The sequence below is a fragment of the Bos grunniens genome, chromosome X, assembly GCF_055505025.1.
Source record: "Bos grunniens cultivar Pamir isolate PY7600 chromosome X, Bosgru_T2T1.0, whole genome shotgun sequence".
In the NCBI taxonomy this organism is placed as follows: Eukaryota; Metazoa; Chordata; class Mammalia; order Artiodactyla; family Bovidae; genus Bos; species Bos grunniens.
In genome coordinates, this window is record NC_141194.1 from 56,342,589 (window position 1) to 56,358,852 (window position 16,264).

The window sequence follows — 16,264 nt, forward strand, 5'->3', positions numbered from 1 at the left end:
GAATACATGATTAAATAAATTAGTAAATGGGAAAGATGAGACAAATTATTTGGAGAATTTCAAATAATATGTGTATATACTCTCCCTTCCAAGAGGTGGTAGTTAAAATCTTCTCTTCATCCCTGGGGTTTGGAGGGTGCATGTGTTTAGCAACTTGCTTTCTCCTAAGAATAGAGTATAGAATGGGGATGGGGAGAAATTTTACAGTGGAGAAATCTGGCAAATATATACTAGGGAATTGATCAAGATTAACATTATTGTTGATAAGTCACATTGATAGCATGTACCACTGATAGGAAGTGATGAGAATGGTACTTCACTTCTGTGGTATTTCTCCTAAAATCTCAAACCCTAGTCTGGTCATGAAGAAAATGTCAAATAAAACCAATTGAAGAATGCTCAGTCCACCTGACCATTACTCCTCAAAACTGTCAAGGTCATCACAAACAAGGAAAGTTTGAGGAACTGTCACAGTCTAGGAGAAGTCAAAAGGACATGATGAATAAATGTAATGTGGTGTCCTGGATGAGATACTGGAGCAGAAAAAGGACATTAAAGCCGGGAAATGCAAATACAGTGTGTAGTTTAGTTAATATTATTGGTAATGTACCAGTGTTGGTTCCTTAGTTGTGACAAACATACCACAGCAATGCAGGATGTTAACAATAGGGAAAACTGGATGAAGAGTATATGGGAACTCTCTGTAGTATCTTTAAAACTGTTTTGAAAAATAAATCTAAAGCTATCATAGATTTTTAAAGTTTATTTAAACAATAAAAAACGACACAGGAGCCAACCTGAAGGAGCTCCCAATGGACACAGCTGAAACAATTTGAGCAACACAATAAGTGATGCTACTTCAGTAGTCCCTGCCTTGTCAATAGGGATTGTGTCCCAAGATCGCCAGCGGATGCCTGAAACCACAGATAGTATGGGACGTTAAACATACTATTTTTCCCTATACATACATACATGCATATGATATAGTTTAATTTATAAATTAGGCACAGTAAGAGAATAGCCCAACTGTTAGCATTACTATGGCAGAAAGTGAAGAAGAACTAAAAAGCCTCTTGATGAAAGTGAAAGTGGAGAGTGAAAAAGTTGGCTTAAAGCTCAACATTCAGAAAACGGAGATCATGGCATCCGGTCCCACCACTTCATGGGAAATAGATGGGGAAACAGTGGAAACAGTGTAAGACTTTATTTTTTGGGGTTCCCAAATCACTGCAGATGGTGATTGCAGCCGTGAAATTAAAAGACGCTTACTCCTTGGAAGGAAAGTTATGACCAACCTAGACAGCATATTCAAAAGCAGAGACATTACTTTGCCAACAAAGGTCCAGCTAGTCAAGGCTGTGGTTTTTCCTGTGGTCATGGATGGATGTGAGAGTTGGACTGTGAAGAAGGCTGAGCACCGAAGAGTTGATGCTTTTGAACTGTGGTGTTGGAGAAGACTCTTGAGAGTCCCTTGGACTGCAAGGAGATCCAACCAGTCCATTCTGAAGGAGATCAGCCCTGGGATTTCTTTGGAAGGAATGATGCTAAAGCTGAAACTCCAGTACTTTGGCCACCTCATGCAAAGAGTTGACTCATTGGAAAAGCCTCTGATCCTGGGAGGGATTGGGGGCAGGAGGAGAAGGGGACGACAGAGGATGAGATGGCTGGATGGCAGCACTGACTCGATGGACGTGAGTCTGAGTGACCTCCGGGAGTTGGTGATGGACAGGGAGGCCTGGCGTGCTGCGATTCATGGGGTTGCAAAGACTCAGACACGACTGAGTGACTGAACTGAACTGACTGAATATGCCATTGTATGGATGTATCACAGTTTGTTTATCCATACACCAGTTGATGGATATTTGGACTGTTTCCTAATTTTCCCTATTGTAAATGAATCTAAGATTTACTGGATGTATTATAACTCCACCATTAACTTCTCTCTTGTGTTATAGATGGTCAAGGAGGGAAAACAGGAAGCCCAAAGTCACTGAAAGGGAAAGAAAAGTGCAACTTGGAAAGGAGTGTGATTGTGAAGCTTGTCATGGTCCTTGTAGCTAATAGAGGGGAGCTAGAAAGATAAACAAAAAATAAGCAACAGGTATAAATTTTTTTTTTTACCAACTTCAGGATAACAGAGTGAGAGCTTTCCAGAGCAAGTCCCCCCAGCAAGGTACCAAAGTGAAGGTATTTCTGGACCCCACAAAGCAGGGCTTTTCTCTGATATATTTTGGGTAGGTTGGACAGAGAGAGATCCTAGGTCCAGTTTCTTGTTCAGCTGATGAGACTAGAAAAAGTTAGGAAATGGCAAAGGGGCAGACGACCTAGCCATGAGCATTCCAGGTCTCAATTAGGGCATAATCATGTTCAGTCTTTCCCAGGGCTTATGGGGCATAGCTGTTGGAATTACAACTAGGAAGAGAGAAAACACTTAGAGCAATTCACTCTAACTGGCCACAAGTGAATGTAGTGTCCACATTCTGCTATGATAAATATGTCATCCCTGTTGCACATATTATGAAAACTTCTTGTGACAACCCTGTTTTCCATGGTCCAGGACACTCATAAGTCTCCTATAGAAGGAAATCTGCTGGATACCTGCTGAGCACCTAAAAGAGACTTTGGAAGGGAGATTCTGCTGAATCTTGGCATTTCGTCTAGGCAAAACCAGCTAGGAAAGTAATAGGCAGAAAACACTTTCCAACCTATGCACCATATAGTTTATTCCCCACTATATCCCCAAGGGATAGATATTTTTATTATTGTTTTACTGATGATAAAACTATAGCTTAGAGAGCTTAGATTAACGTGCCTGAATTCACATAAATTCTACGGTAGAACCAAATGTCTCTACATGCTGGGGTGCTACTTGAAGGTGCTCAGTAGAGACAGCTAGTCTGAGCTGTCCCCCATCATCCTAGCCAAGTACAAGTGATAGCTGAGAGCAGCAATGTGTGATGTACAGTAGATTTCTTTTCTTTTTCCCTAGTAGTACTGTCAACTTTTGCCTTGTATGTTTTAAGACTATTTTTTTCATTTTAAAAAATTTTTATTGAAGTATAGTTGATTTACACTGTGTTACTTTCTGCTGTCCAACAAAGTGACTCAGTTCTATGTATATATTCATAATCTTAAATATTCTTTTTCATATTCTTTTCCATTATGGTTTATCACAGGATATTGAATATAGTTCCCTGTGCTATACAGTAGGACCTTGTTGTTTACCCATCCCATATATAATTGTTTGTATCTGCTAATCCAAAACTCTCAATACTATCCTATCCCACCCCCCTTCCCCTTGGCAAACACGAGATATTACATATTAATTCATATGATTTTAGAATTAAAAGTTCTTAGTGAACTGAACTCTTTATCACTATGCAGTTATTCTCTTTATTTTTAGTATTTTTGGCCTTAAACTCTGTATTGTCTGATATTAATATAACCTCACCCCTTTGACTTTCCACCTTTTCTGTCCTTATGTTTTAGATGTCTTTATAAACAGATGGTAACTTGCATTTTTTTATTCCAGTGACAATATTTAATATTTTAGCTGGTGAATTTATTCTATTACATTTATTATGATTGTTAACATTATGGGATTTATTTCTACTATCCTATTACATGCTTTCTATTTGTCCTAGTTTTTCTATTTTTGTTTCTTTTTCTTGCTTTCTAGCCCTTTTTTTAAGAACAAAGTTTTTTGTTCTCAATTTTCTATCATTCTATTTTCCATATTCTGACTTGTAAGTTATATATGTCTCTTCTTCTAAGGGCTGTTTGAGCTTTTAAGCATCCATAACCATGTAAATATCTGTGAATATTTTACCTATATCAAAATGGTACAAAAGACTAGAACATTTTAAATCCAAGCATGATTTTTCACCTGTTTACAAAGGGCACAATAAAAACATAAATTCCCAGAAACATTGAAAGTTAAAAGAATGGGAAAAGTAAGCATGGTTAAAATGGCAGGTTTTGTATTATGTATATTTTACCACAATAGAAAAGAAGGGAGATATGCCAAATAAATAATAACAAAAAAGTTGATATGATTATATGGATACTAGACAAAATAGACATTAAGGGCAAAAAGAAATGCTCTCTTTCCTGACTGTCTCCAATTTCTGTCCTTCCACTTTCTAACCCACTCCAATCAAGATTTTGTCCCTATCACTACTGAATCTGCCTTTGACAAAGTCGCCAATGACCTTCACAATGTTCAATCCAATGCTAATTCCTCATCTTACCTGACCTAGCATCATTTGTTAAAGTTGATCGTTGTCTTATTGAAACATATTATCACTGCTTTCCTAGATACGATTTTCTTATTTCTCCACTCTCAGTCTTCCTTTGCATGTTACTCCTCAAGCTGTAAAAGTTGCAGTACCTCAGGGCTCAGTCCCCAGACCTCTTTTCTTTCCTATCTATACTCATTCTCTAGGTGATTAACAGCTAGTCTCATGGCTTTAAGTACCATTTATAGGTTCAAGACCCTCAAATTTATATCTATAGCTTTATCTCTACATCCAGACTCATGGAAAACTGTACACAGACATTCTCCACTTTAGATGCTATATAGGCATGTTTGATTTAACATGTTAACAACCAAACTCCTTTCTCCTTACTGCTGCCATCCATGCCTGGTACTCCCACAGCCTTTCCCGCTAAGGAACTAGAAACTTTGATATTCTAATTTGCTCATGTCAGAAGTACTTAGCCTCTAATTGTGTCATTTTTTACTTACTTTTTCTCTCACATACTACATCCAACCCATCAGAAAATATTGTCAAGAGTTCTATCTTGAAAATATATCCAGAATCTAACAACTGCTGCCACCCTAGTGCAAATCACTATTATTTCTCACCTGGATTTCATAACAGCCTCCCAACGGGTCTTCCTGCTTCTGCCCTCATCTCTCTACAGTCAATTCTAATCATAATAGCCATAATGGTTCTTTTAAAACATAAGTGATATTATCGATATCTCTGCTCAGAACCCTCTAATGGATCCCCACCTCATTGAAAGTAAAAGGCAAAGTTCTTATAGTGGCTTATGAGGACTTATATAATCAGGACGTGCTACATCTCTGATTTTACCTCTTTCCACCCTTGGCTTTATTTGCTCAACTTCAGGCTCACTGTCCTCTTTGCAATTGCTGTAACACCCCACATGCAGCTTCAGAAACTTTTCTCTCTCAATTCACTTTGATCTCTTCAGACCCCTTACCTGGGAGGTTTTTCTTGCCCATCCTCTACAGAATATAAACCTCAGCCTCCCCACTCTTTATCTCCTTCTGCATGCTCTTTCCCTGCACTTAATGATTTATCATCCACCTTCTCCCACCCCACCCTAACCCTGCCAACTATAATGTAAGCACCATGAGGGGGAGATGAATGAAAGAAAATTCATTGTTAGTTCAAAAAGATTTGCTACATAAGCATAAGAGGAACAATTAACCAGAAAGAAATTAAATGTCTAAATTTTTTTGTACTTAGTAAAACTGCCTCAGGGAACAAGAAAAACATGCCAAGATTACAAGGGGAATTTAACAATCCATAATCAAAAGAGAAGATTTCAACATATGTCTAGCAGTAAGTGACAGATTGAAATAAAAATTCAGTGGTACACATTATACTTGAAAACACATTTAACAAGCACAAACAGACATATTTATGAAAATTTGTACTAAAATTATAGAATATACATTTTCAATCAAGTATGCATAATTTTTATTTAAAAAATCCTGCGCTGGGGTTTCATTCAGCTGTGATAAACACAATCCTACACATGAAATGATGATCTAAACCAAAAGCAAGTTTATTTATATCATGTCAGAAGAAGTCCAGAAATAGGCAGTCTGGGATTGATGTAGCCACTCAAAGATAGCATTGTGGAACCAAGATAATGTATTTTTTGTAACTCCATCTTTGGCTTATAGTTTTAACCCTTGTTATGGACCTAATGTTTATGTCCTCCCAAAAGTCATATATTGAAACTCTACCTCCCAATGTGATGGTATTTGGAAGTGGGGCCTTTGGGAAGTAATTGGGGTTAGATGAAGTCATAGGGTGGAGCACTCATGAATAGGATTAGTGGTCTTATAAATATCACAAGAGAGTTTGCTTCTTCTGCTCTACTCTCAGCCATGTGGGGATACAGCTAGAGGTTAACAGTATGCACCCCAGAAGAGGGCCCTCACTAAAACCCAATGTACTGGCATCCTGATCTCAGACTTCTAGCTTCCAAAACTGTGAGAAATAAATATCTGGTTTTTGTAAGCCACTCAGTTAATGGTATTTTGTTACACTGCCTGAGCAAATGGAGATAATCCTTATGGCTATAAATGGCTCCTCCAGCCCTAGGCATTGTACCTACTCTTCTGACAAGAACAATGGGAAGAGACAAAGAGAAAAATGTGAAGAGAATAAGCCTAACGACAGGCTCCCCTTTTTAAGAGTTTCTTTGAAGCACAACCAGTGATATGTGCCAAGATTCATGTCCATTGAGTCAGTGATGCTATTTAACCATCTCATCCTCTGCCACCCCCTTCTGCTTTTGCCTTCAATCTTTCCTAGCATCAGAGACTTTTCCAATGAGTTGGCTCTTCCCATCAGGTGGCCAAAGTATTGGAGCTTCAGCTTCAGCAACAGTCCTTCCAATGAATATTCAGGGTTGATTTACTTTAGGATTGACTGGTTTGATCTCCTTGCTGTCCAAGGGACTCTCAAGAGTCTTCTCCAGTACCACAGTTCGAAAGCATCAGTTCTTCAGTGCTCAGCCTTCTTTATGGTCCAACTCTCACATCTGTACATGACTACTGGAAAAACCATAGCTTTGACTATATGGACCTTTGTTGGCAAAGTAATGTCTCTGCTTTTTAATACACTGTCTAGGTTTGTCATAGCTTTTCTTCCAAGGAGCAAGCGTCTTTTAATTTCATGGCTGCAGTCACCATCCACAGTGATTTCAGAGCCCAAGAAAACAAAGTCTGTCACTATTTCCACTTTTTCCCCTTCTATTTGCCTTGAAGTGATGAGACTAGATGCCATGATCTTAGTTTTTAGAATGTTGAGTTTTAAGCCAGCTTTTTCACTCTCCTCTTTCACCCTCATCAGGAGGCTCTTTACTTCCTCTTCACTTTTTGCAACTAAACTGGTATTGTCTGCATATCTAAAAGTGAAAGTGAAAGTGCTAGTCACCCAGCCATGTCCAAGTCTTTGCGACCCCATGGACTGTAGTTCACCAGGCTCCTCTGTCCATTGACTTCTCCAGGCAAGAATACTAGAGTGGGTTGCCTTTCTCTTCTCCAGGGGATCTTCCTGACTCAGGGATTGAACCTGGGTCCCCTGCATTGCTGGCAGATTCTTTACCATCTAAGCCACAAGTTGTTGATATTTCTCCTGGAAATCTTGATTCCAGCTTGTGAGTCATCCAGCCTGCATTTCACATGATGTGCTCTGCATACAAGTTAAATAAGCAGGGTGACAATATATAGCCTTGTCGTACTCCTTTCCCAATTTTGAACCAGTCAGTTTTTCTATGTAAGGTCCTAACTTGCTTTTTGACCCACATACAGGTTTCTTATGAGACAGGTAAGGTGGTCTGGTATTCCCATCTCTTTAAGAATTTTCCACAGTGTGTTGTGATCCACACAGTCAAAGGCTTTAGCATAGTCAATGAAGCAGAAGTAGATATTTTACTGAAATTCCCTTGCTTTCTCTGTGATCCAGTGAATGTTGGCAATTTGATCTCTGGTTCCTCTGCCTTTTCTAAATCCAGCTTGCATATCTGGAAGTTCTTGGTTCATGTTGAAGCCTAGCTGGAAGGATTTTGAGCATAGCCTTACTAGCATGTGAAATGAGTGCAATTGTCCTGCAGTCTGAACATTCCTTGGCACTGACTTTCTTTGGGATTGGAATAAAAATTGACCTTTTCCAGTCCTGTGGCCACTGCTGAGTTTTCTAAATTGCTGAAATATTGGGAGTAGCACTTTAAACAGCATCATCTTTTAGGATTTTAAATAGCTCAGCTAGAATTCCATCATCTCCACTAGCTTTGTTTGTAGTAATGCTTTCTAAGGCCTGCTTGACTTCACGCTCCAGATGTCTGGCTCTAGGTTAGTAATCACACCATCATGGTTATCTGGGTCATTAAGACCTTTTTGTATAGTTCTTCTGTGTGTTCTTGCCACCTCATCTTAATCTCTTCCGCTTCTGTTAGGTCCTTACCGTTTCTGTCCTTTACATGAAATGTTCCCTTGATATCTCCAGTTTTCTTGAAGAGATCTCTAGTCTTTCCTGTTCTGTTCTTTTCCTCTATTTCTTTGAATTGTTCATGGAAGAAGGCCTTCTTATCTCTCCTTTCTCTTCTCTGGAACTCTGCATTCAGTTGGGTATGTCTTTCCCTTTCTCCCTTTCCTTTCACTTCTCTTCTTTCCTTAGCTATTTGTAAAGTCTCTCAGACAACCAGTTTGCCTTGCATTTCTTTTTCTTGGCGATGGTTTTGGTCACCATCTCCTGTACAATGTTACGGACCTCCATCCATAGTTCTTCAGGCACTCTGTCTACCAGATCTAATCCATTGAATCTATTTGTCACCTCCACTGTATAATCATGTGGGATTTGATTTAAGTCATATCTGAATGGTCTAGTATATGACTAAATTATGCCTATTTTCCATTAGAACACATTTATAATTTTGATTAGCAGGAATTCAGCAGACTAGATAATAATAAGAGATCAGGAAGCATATAATTCCACTATATTAAACCTATGGTCATTGAAATGAAATAAAATTTATATTTTAAGGCAGAACAAGAAAAAAAATTAAACATAAATTCTCTGTTTGGACCTCTCCCCTCCCTCCCTAATGTGCAGTCTGCACATTAACCAGAGCTCCTCAAAGATGGGAGTGCCTGCTCAACCATAAAGATCATTTTTTTTTTTCTTCTGACTCCAACAGTGTAACTTCTTAGAAGAATACCATTCTTTCCCAGCTCTGTAGGGGGTCATGTTGACTTGCTGCTCACTTTATATGTGCTCACCTGGACTATATATCCTTGATGAACTTTATATAAAATATCAGTATGTCATTTTGATGTACAATCTTTTGTCTCAAAAATGTGTATGACTGTGCCTTTGACTTCTAACAGCTTTCTGAGAATCTGTTTCCCTGGTTATAATCCTCAGTTTAGCTCAAATAAAATTCCATTTTTTTTCTTCTTAACTGGATAGTTAATTGAATTTTTGTTGACAAACTGCATGTCCAGGATTCTAAATAACTCTTTTTATATTATCCACAAACAAACATTGTTCAGCAATAATCTGAAATATTTCACTTTATGAAGTCAAATGATTGCTATTTTATGTTTGTACAAAAACTATTTTTAAAAAAATCATTTGACAAAGTCAAATTTTCAAATGAGTTTTCTGGTGGGTTTTTTAAAGAAATTTTTGATGGATTGCTAATTTTCTCATAGTGCTTAGTTTCAAACTCAACTAACAAAAACAGAAATAAAAATAACACAAAGAAGTTATTTGTGTATAACCATTGCAGACGACAAAGTAACAAAAAAAGAAACAAATTACAATTCATTTGTAAGGCCATAAATTGAGATGTTGATATTATCTACAATTCATGTCTACCAAGGCATTTTCAGAACTTAAACTTGTTGAATAAATATTATAGAATATTTAAAGGGAAAAAGACAAGATTCTAAAATTAGTCTTCTCTGAATTAAAAATGTTCTTAAGATGGATATGAAAAGTCTCAACCAGATACCTGTAATAACAAGAATAACATTCATTCATTGGGAATTCCCTGGTGGTTCAGTGGTTAGGACTCCATGCTCTCACTACCAAGAGCAGGTTCAGTCCCTGGTCAGAGAACTAAAATCTCACAAGCTGCATGGTGCAGGGAAATAAAAAAAAAAGAATAACATTCACCTTCTTTAGAACTTGCTTTTACTTTATGATACTAGGAGAATCATTTTAGAAGAAATCATCTTGGAAACCACTATTTTAAATTAAAGCCTTTAAATTCTCAGAACATATTAGAATATGACATTAATTCTTCTTCCAGTTGGTTACAGAAAAATAAAACCACAGAACTCTTCCTATTACCTAATCTAAGGTGACTGCTTAAGAAATAAGTAGTACAATATATAATATAAAATAGATAACTAATAAGGACTTACTTATAGCACAGGGAACTCTACTCAGTACTCTGTAGTAACCTATATGAGAAAAGAATTTTAAAAAGAGTGGATATATGTATATGTATAACTGACTCACTTTGTTGTACACCTGAAACTAACACAACCTTGTAAATCAACTATACTCCAATAGAATTTAAAAAGAGAAATTAGTATAGGAAGCTTAAAGTAGTATCTACTTTCCTTATGTAAGTATGAATATATTTTAACACCATCTGACTGAGCATTTCAATGTTTGAACTGCAGATATCCATTGAAAGGAGGCAATATTTTATCAGCTATGAGGGATATTAAAGGAGAAACACATTTTACCCCTAGAAGTGAGAAAAGTGTCAAACAGAAGTAACACGTGAATAAAAGACTAGTTCCTGAAATAAAGGCATGATATAAGGAGAAAAATAATGTTACTCATTTATTGATACTTCAAACTATTATCACCCATTGTCAGGAATAATGCAATATCTCTTCATTCTTATGTGTCATAATCATCACATATAAAAATACAGACACTGCGTGGTATTAAGCGTTTTTTGGAACTGATCAAGAGTCTATGTCACAGCATGTATAAGTTATTTCTATCAAAACTGTTAATTTATACTGGCACAAATTTTCATTAAGCATACTAATACTTTTTAAATGATGCAATAAAAAAAAATCCAGTTTCAGGAAGGGAGAGACTTCTAGAATGGCTAAATGACAAGCTTGGCAAATCCTCTCCCCAAAAAGCAATTACAAAAGTGGAAAAAAATTGTCAAAAGACAACAAGTTAAAGACTCTGGACATTGACCAAAATTATACAACAAATTGAAAAGTGCTTATTCAAGAAAATCTACTTGAATCTCAGTAAGAATGATGAGAGTCTGTAGTGTTTTAACCTGGAACTGTTCCTGCCCCTTCTAGCTCCCAGACACAGAAGTATCGCTAGGAACAAAGAGTCCCTAAGAACAAGCAGCTAAGCTGCAGGAGGAGAGTGAGGAAAATTCCAGGCCCAGGGGCAATATCAAAAAACATCAGTGATCTCAGTGATTTACAATCAGGAAGGGTCAACATTATAGCTAGCTCAATACTGATTGGGGCAAGCAATAAACCAGCATGTCTGTCATAAATTTAACAGAGAGATCCAGGGAATGACACAGACACATTACCCCCTGATAAAAACCTTAATTATCAAGTGATCTAGAAGTACTGTACACACAAGCAAATAGGCATGCATCTTCAGGAGAAACTGGAGTTTGCTCTAGCAAGTTGAACATAAAACACTGTAACTGTAGAGAGTAAAAGCCAGGAGATACTTGGAAAATAGATGCACTTTTAATGTGTTCTCCCAAGCTACATAACAGATCCATCAGCAAAAGGTAGCTGCTGCCTTAGTGCCTCAACGTGTCTAAGTATAATCTTTGACCAATCATTGACTGACAAATAATCTGTGCTGACCCAGGGACTATCCTAACAAGGTCAGACTTAAGTACATGAAAACAATGTTTATAAACACTGAGCAGAAATAAAAGCATCTAGACACTGAGGAAAACACTCTTCAGAATTACTCTGAGCAAGTCACAAATAAAACCATTCTGTAGAGGATGGGAGGATCAGAATACAGAGTTGTTAGAATATGTTATCTAAAATATCCTGTTTTCACACCTCCTGCAAAAAACAATAAAAATTATGAGACATGCAAGAAAACAGAGAAGTATGACTTATATACAGGAAAAAATTATTCAATAGAAGCTGTTTATGAAGGGGTCCAAAGCATCACTACGAACAAAGCTAGTGGAGGTGATGGAATTCCAGTTGAGCTATTTCAAATCCTAAAAGATGATGCTGTGAAAGTGCTGCACTCAATATGCCAGCAAATTTGGAAAACTCAGCAGTGGCCACAGGACTGGAAAAGGTTAGTTTTCATTCCAATCCCAAAGAAAGGGAATGCCAAAGAATGCTCAAACTACCGCACAATTGCACTCATCTCACACACTAGTAAAGTAATGCTCAAAATTCTCCAAGCCAGGCTTCAGCAATACGTGAACCGTGAACTTCCAGATGTTCAAGCTGGTTTTAGAAAAGGTAGAGGAACCAGAGATCAAATTGCCAACTTCTGCTGGATCATCAAAAAAGCAAGAGAGTTCCAGAAAAACATCTATTTCTGCTTTATTGACTATGCCAAAGCCTTTGACTGTGTGTATCACAATAAACTGTGGAAAATTCTGAAAGAGATGGGAATACCAGGCCACCTGACCTGACTCTTGAGAAACCTATATACAGATCAGGAAGCAACGGTTAGAACTGGACATGGAACAACAGACTGGTTCCAAATAGGAAAAGGAGTACGTCAAGGCTGAATATTGTCACCCTGCTTATTTAACTTATATGCAGAGTACATCATGAAAAACGCTGGACTGGAAGAAGCACAAGCTGGAATCAAGATTGCTGGGAGAAATATCAATAACCTCAGATATGCAGATGACACCACCCTTATGGCAGAAAGTGAAGAGGAACTAAAAAGCCTCTTGATGAAAGTGAAAGTGGAGAGTGAAAAAGTTGGCTTAAAGCTCAACATTCAGAAAACGGAGATCATGGCATCCGGTCCCACCACTTCATGGGAAATAGATGGGGAAACAGTGGAAACAGTGTCAGACTTTATTTTTCTGGGCTCCAAAATCACTACAGATGGTGACTGCAGCCATGAAATTAAAAGACACTTACTCCTTGGAAGGAAAGTTATGACCAACCTAGATAGCATATTCAAAAGCAGAGACATTACTTTGCCAGCAAAGTTTCGTCTAGTCAAGGCTATGGTTTTTCCTGTGGTCATGTATGGATGTGAGAGTTGGACTGTGAAGAAGGCTGAGTGCCAAAGAATTGATGCTTTTGAACTGTGGTGTTGGAGAAGATTCTTGAGAGTCCCTTGGACTGCAAGGAGATCCAACCAGTCCATTCTGAAGGAGATCAGCCCTGGGATTTCTTTGGAAGGAATGATGCTAAAGCTGAAACTCCAGTACTTTGGCCACCTCATGCGAAGAGTTGACTCATTGGAAAAGACTCTGATGCTAGGAGGGATTGGGGGCAGGAGGAAAAGGGGACGACAGAGGATGAGATGGCTGGATGGCATCACTGACTCGATGGACGTGAGTCTGAGTGACCTCTGGGAGTTGGTGATGGACAGGGAGGCTTGGCATGCTGCGATTCATGGGGTCGCAAAGAGTCAGACACGACTGAGCGACTGATCTGATCTAATCTGATGATGGCAACAATTTATCAAATAAATAATATCCATGAGGAAAGATAATTATTTTTTAAAGTACCAAATGAAAATTTTGGAGCTAAAAAGTACAACAACTGAAATGAAAATTTCACTGTAGGATCTCAACAGCAGACTTGACCTGGTAGAAAAACGAGTCAGTGAATTTGAAGATAGACCAAAGAAGAATGAAGAAAAATGAAGACAGCACCAGAGACCTATAGGACAACATCAAATGTACCAATATACGTACATCAGGAGTCTCAGAAAGAGAAGAGAATGAATAAGGAAGAAAAAATATTTGGAAAATTATGTCCACTAACTTTCTAAATTTGATGAAAAACATTAACCTACTCATCCAACAAGCTCAACAAACTCTAAGAAGGGAAAATCCAAACAGACCCACACCTTTTAAATACACCGTAGTTAAATTGCTGCAAGAGAAAAACCAGGAAACTGTCAAGAAAAAAACAATATCACAGAAAAAATGAACCACAATGAAATTAAAGCTAATGTCATCAGAAACAATGCAGGGCAGAAGGCAATCAAATAATATTAAAAATGCTGAAAGAAAAACACTGTCAATCAATAACTATATCAAGTTTTGTGCTTCAAAACAAAGGCAAAATATTATCTCTGCCTATTCATGCCACTGTAGTTTCAGGGAAAGTTGTATGGGAAGCCAGGAGTTTCATGCCTGCCCTGAAGTAATGAGACTGCATCTCCTTATAATGCCAGAAGACACCTAGACACTCTATAAGGAACCTGGACTTCCACACCCAGCAGTAACAAAGATCCTACCCACGGGTGTCAGTGGAGGCCACATGGGAAGCAGCAATGAGACCCTCACCCCTTCCTAGCCAGGACAGTCTCTGCAGAGGCTTAGTGGTTAGTATTAACTCCCATCTCTACCCAGCAGTAATGAGGTACCCCCATCCAGAGTATCACCAGAGGCTATGGGGTAACTGGGACTTTGACCACAACCTGGTTGTAATGAAGTAATACTGCCTTTTTGATATCTGCATGGTGTCTCATACCATAATACAAAAAAGTGAAGGATGCAATAGAAAATCACTAGGAATACTAGGAATGAGGAAAATCTTAAGTTGAATGAAGAAAAATAATCAACAGATGCCACCATCAAGATGATACAGATGTTAAAACTGTCTGACAAGAATTTTAAAGCATCCACCATAAAAATGCTTCAATTATGAACACACTTGAAACAAGTGAAAGAAATACAGAATCTAAGCATAAGCAAAGAAACAAAAGATATAGATAAAAACAAATTTTATAATTGAAAAATATAGATTGTGGAGAAATTGAACCTCTTCTGGGTATTTATCCACATTAAATGTGTAAATTGTATCTCAATAAAACTATGACCAAAAAAGAAAAATACAATAACTGAATTAAAAAAAAAAAAAAAAAAACTCAAGGGGCTCTCACCATCACTGCTGAGGAGCAGAGCCCAGCCCATCAGATCAAGGAGCATGGTAACCGGGTGGGCTGGGTCTATGGTCACTCTGTGGGCTGCTCAGCTGGCTGGTGCTTTTTTATCAGGGCAAGCTGTGTCCCATGGCAGGGAAATTTTGGCAGAGCTCACACTATTTGCAATGGATTTTTGATAAACAAGATCTGTTGAAGGAACATCAAAAGGATTTAAAGTTTCTCTCAGTAAAAGAGTATTAAAAATTACAAATATTTTTTACAAATGTTATCCAAGCATTAGGTGAACATCCTAAATTAAGACAAATCATTGCCACTTCTACAGTCTATTTCAAGAGATTCTATGTAAGGTATTCTCTGAAAAGTATAGATCCTGTATTAATGGCTCCTATCTATGTGCTTTTGGCATCCAAATAGAGGAATTTGGAGTAGTCTCAAATACAAGATTGATTTCTGCTGCTACTTCTGTTTTGAAAACTAGATTTTCATATGCCTTTCCAAAGGAATTTCCTTATAGGATGAACCATATATTAGAATGCGAATTCTGTCTTTTAGAATTAATGGATTGTTGTTTGATAGTGTATCATCCTTATAGACCTTTGCTCCAGTATGTGCAGAACATGGGCCAAGAAGACATTTTGCTTCGCCTTGCGTGGAGGATAGTGAACAATACCTACAGAAGGGATCTTTGCCTACTGTATCCTCCTTTCATGATAGTTTTAGCTTGCCTGCATGTAGCCTGTGTTCTACAGCAGAAAGATGCCAGACAGTGGTTTGCTAAGCTTTCTGTGGATATGGAGAAGATCTTGGAAATAATCAGGGTTATTTTAAAACTGTATGAGCAGTGGAAAAATTTTGATGAGAGAAAAGAGATGGCAACTATTCTTAGTAAGATACTGAAACCAAAACCTCCCCCAAACAGTGAAGGAGAACAGGGTCCAAATGGAAGTTAGAACTCTAGCTACAGCCAATCTTAAAACATTCTGAAGAATTTCATAGTGGACCAGTTGGAAATAAACCACTGGACAGATTTCAGTAATGTCTTCAATGGAACACAAATGAATAGCTTGTTTCTGTCAAGCATGTTGGGAAGTTATTTTATTTTTGCAAAATGTTTTTCTTACCTAATTTGATTCTAGTACATAATTGATTAAAATCTATTGTTTATGAAAGTTTGGAAAGGTTCTAAGGGGACCTACAGAGAGACATACATAGACTTTTGAAAATTAATAGCTTCTGATTAGTAAAATTTTTCTTAATTTGGATAATAGAGATCATAGCTTTTTGTTAAGCCAGAAAATATGAAACATAATTTGTTTAAAATTTTCTTTGGTCAATGAATGACCAAAAAAGGAAATAAGTCA

At 37.6% G+C, this 16,264-nt stretch overlaps 1 protein-coding gene and 1 pseudogene across 1 annotated transcript in view; both read left to right on the forward strand.

Annotated features, from left to right (window-relative positions):
• UXT (ubiquitously expressed prefoldin like chaperone) overlaps positions 1 to 16,264 on the forward strand; it is a 58,071-nt gene that overhangs the window by 14,280 nt on the left and 27,527 nt on the right. The gene's annotated exons all lie outside the window — the stretch shown is intronic.
• On the forward strand, positions 14,817 to 15,954 carry LOC147340459 (cyclin-C pseudogene; annotated as a pseudogene).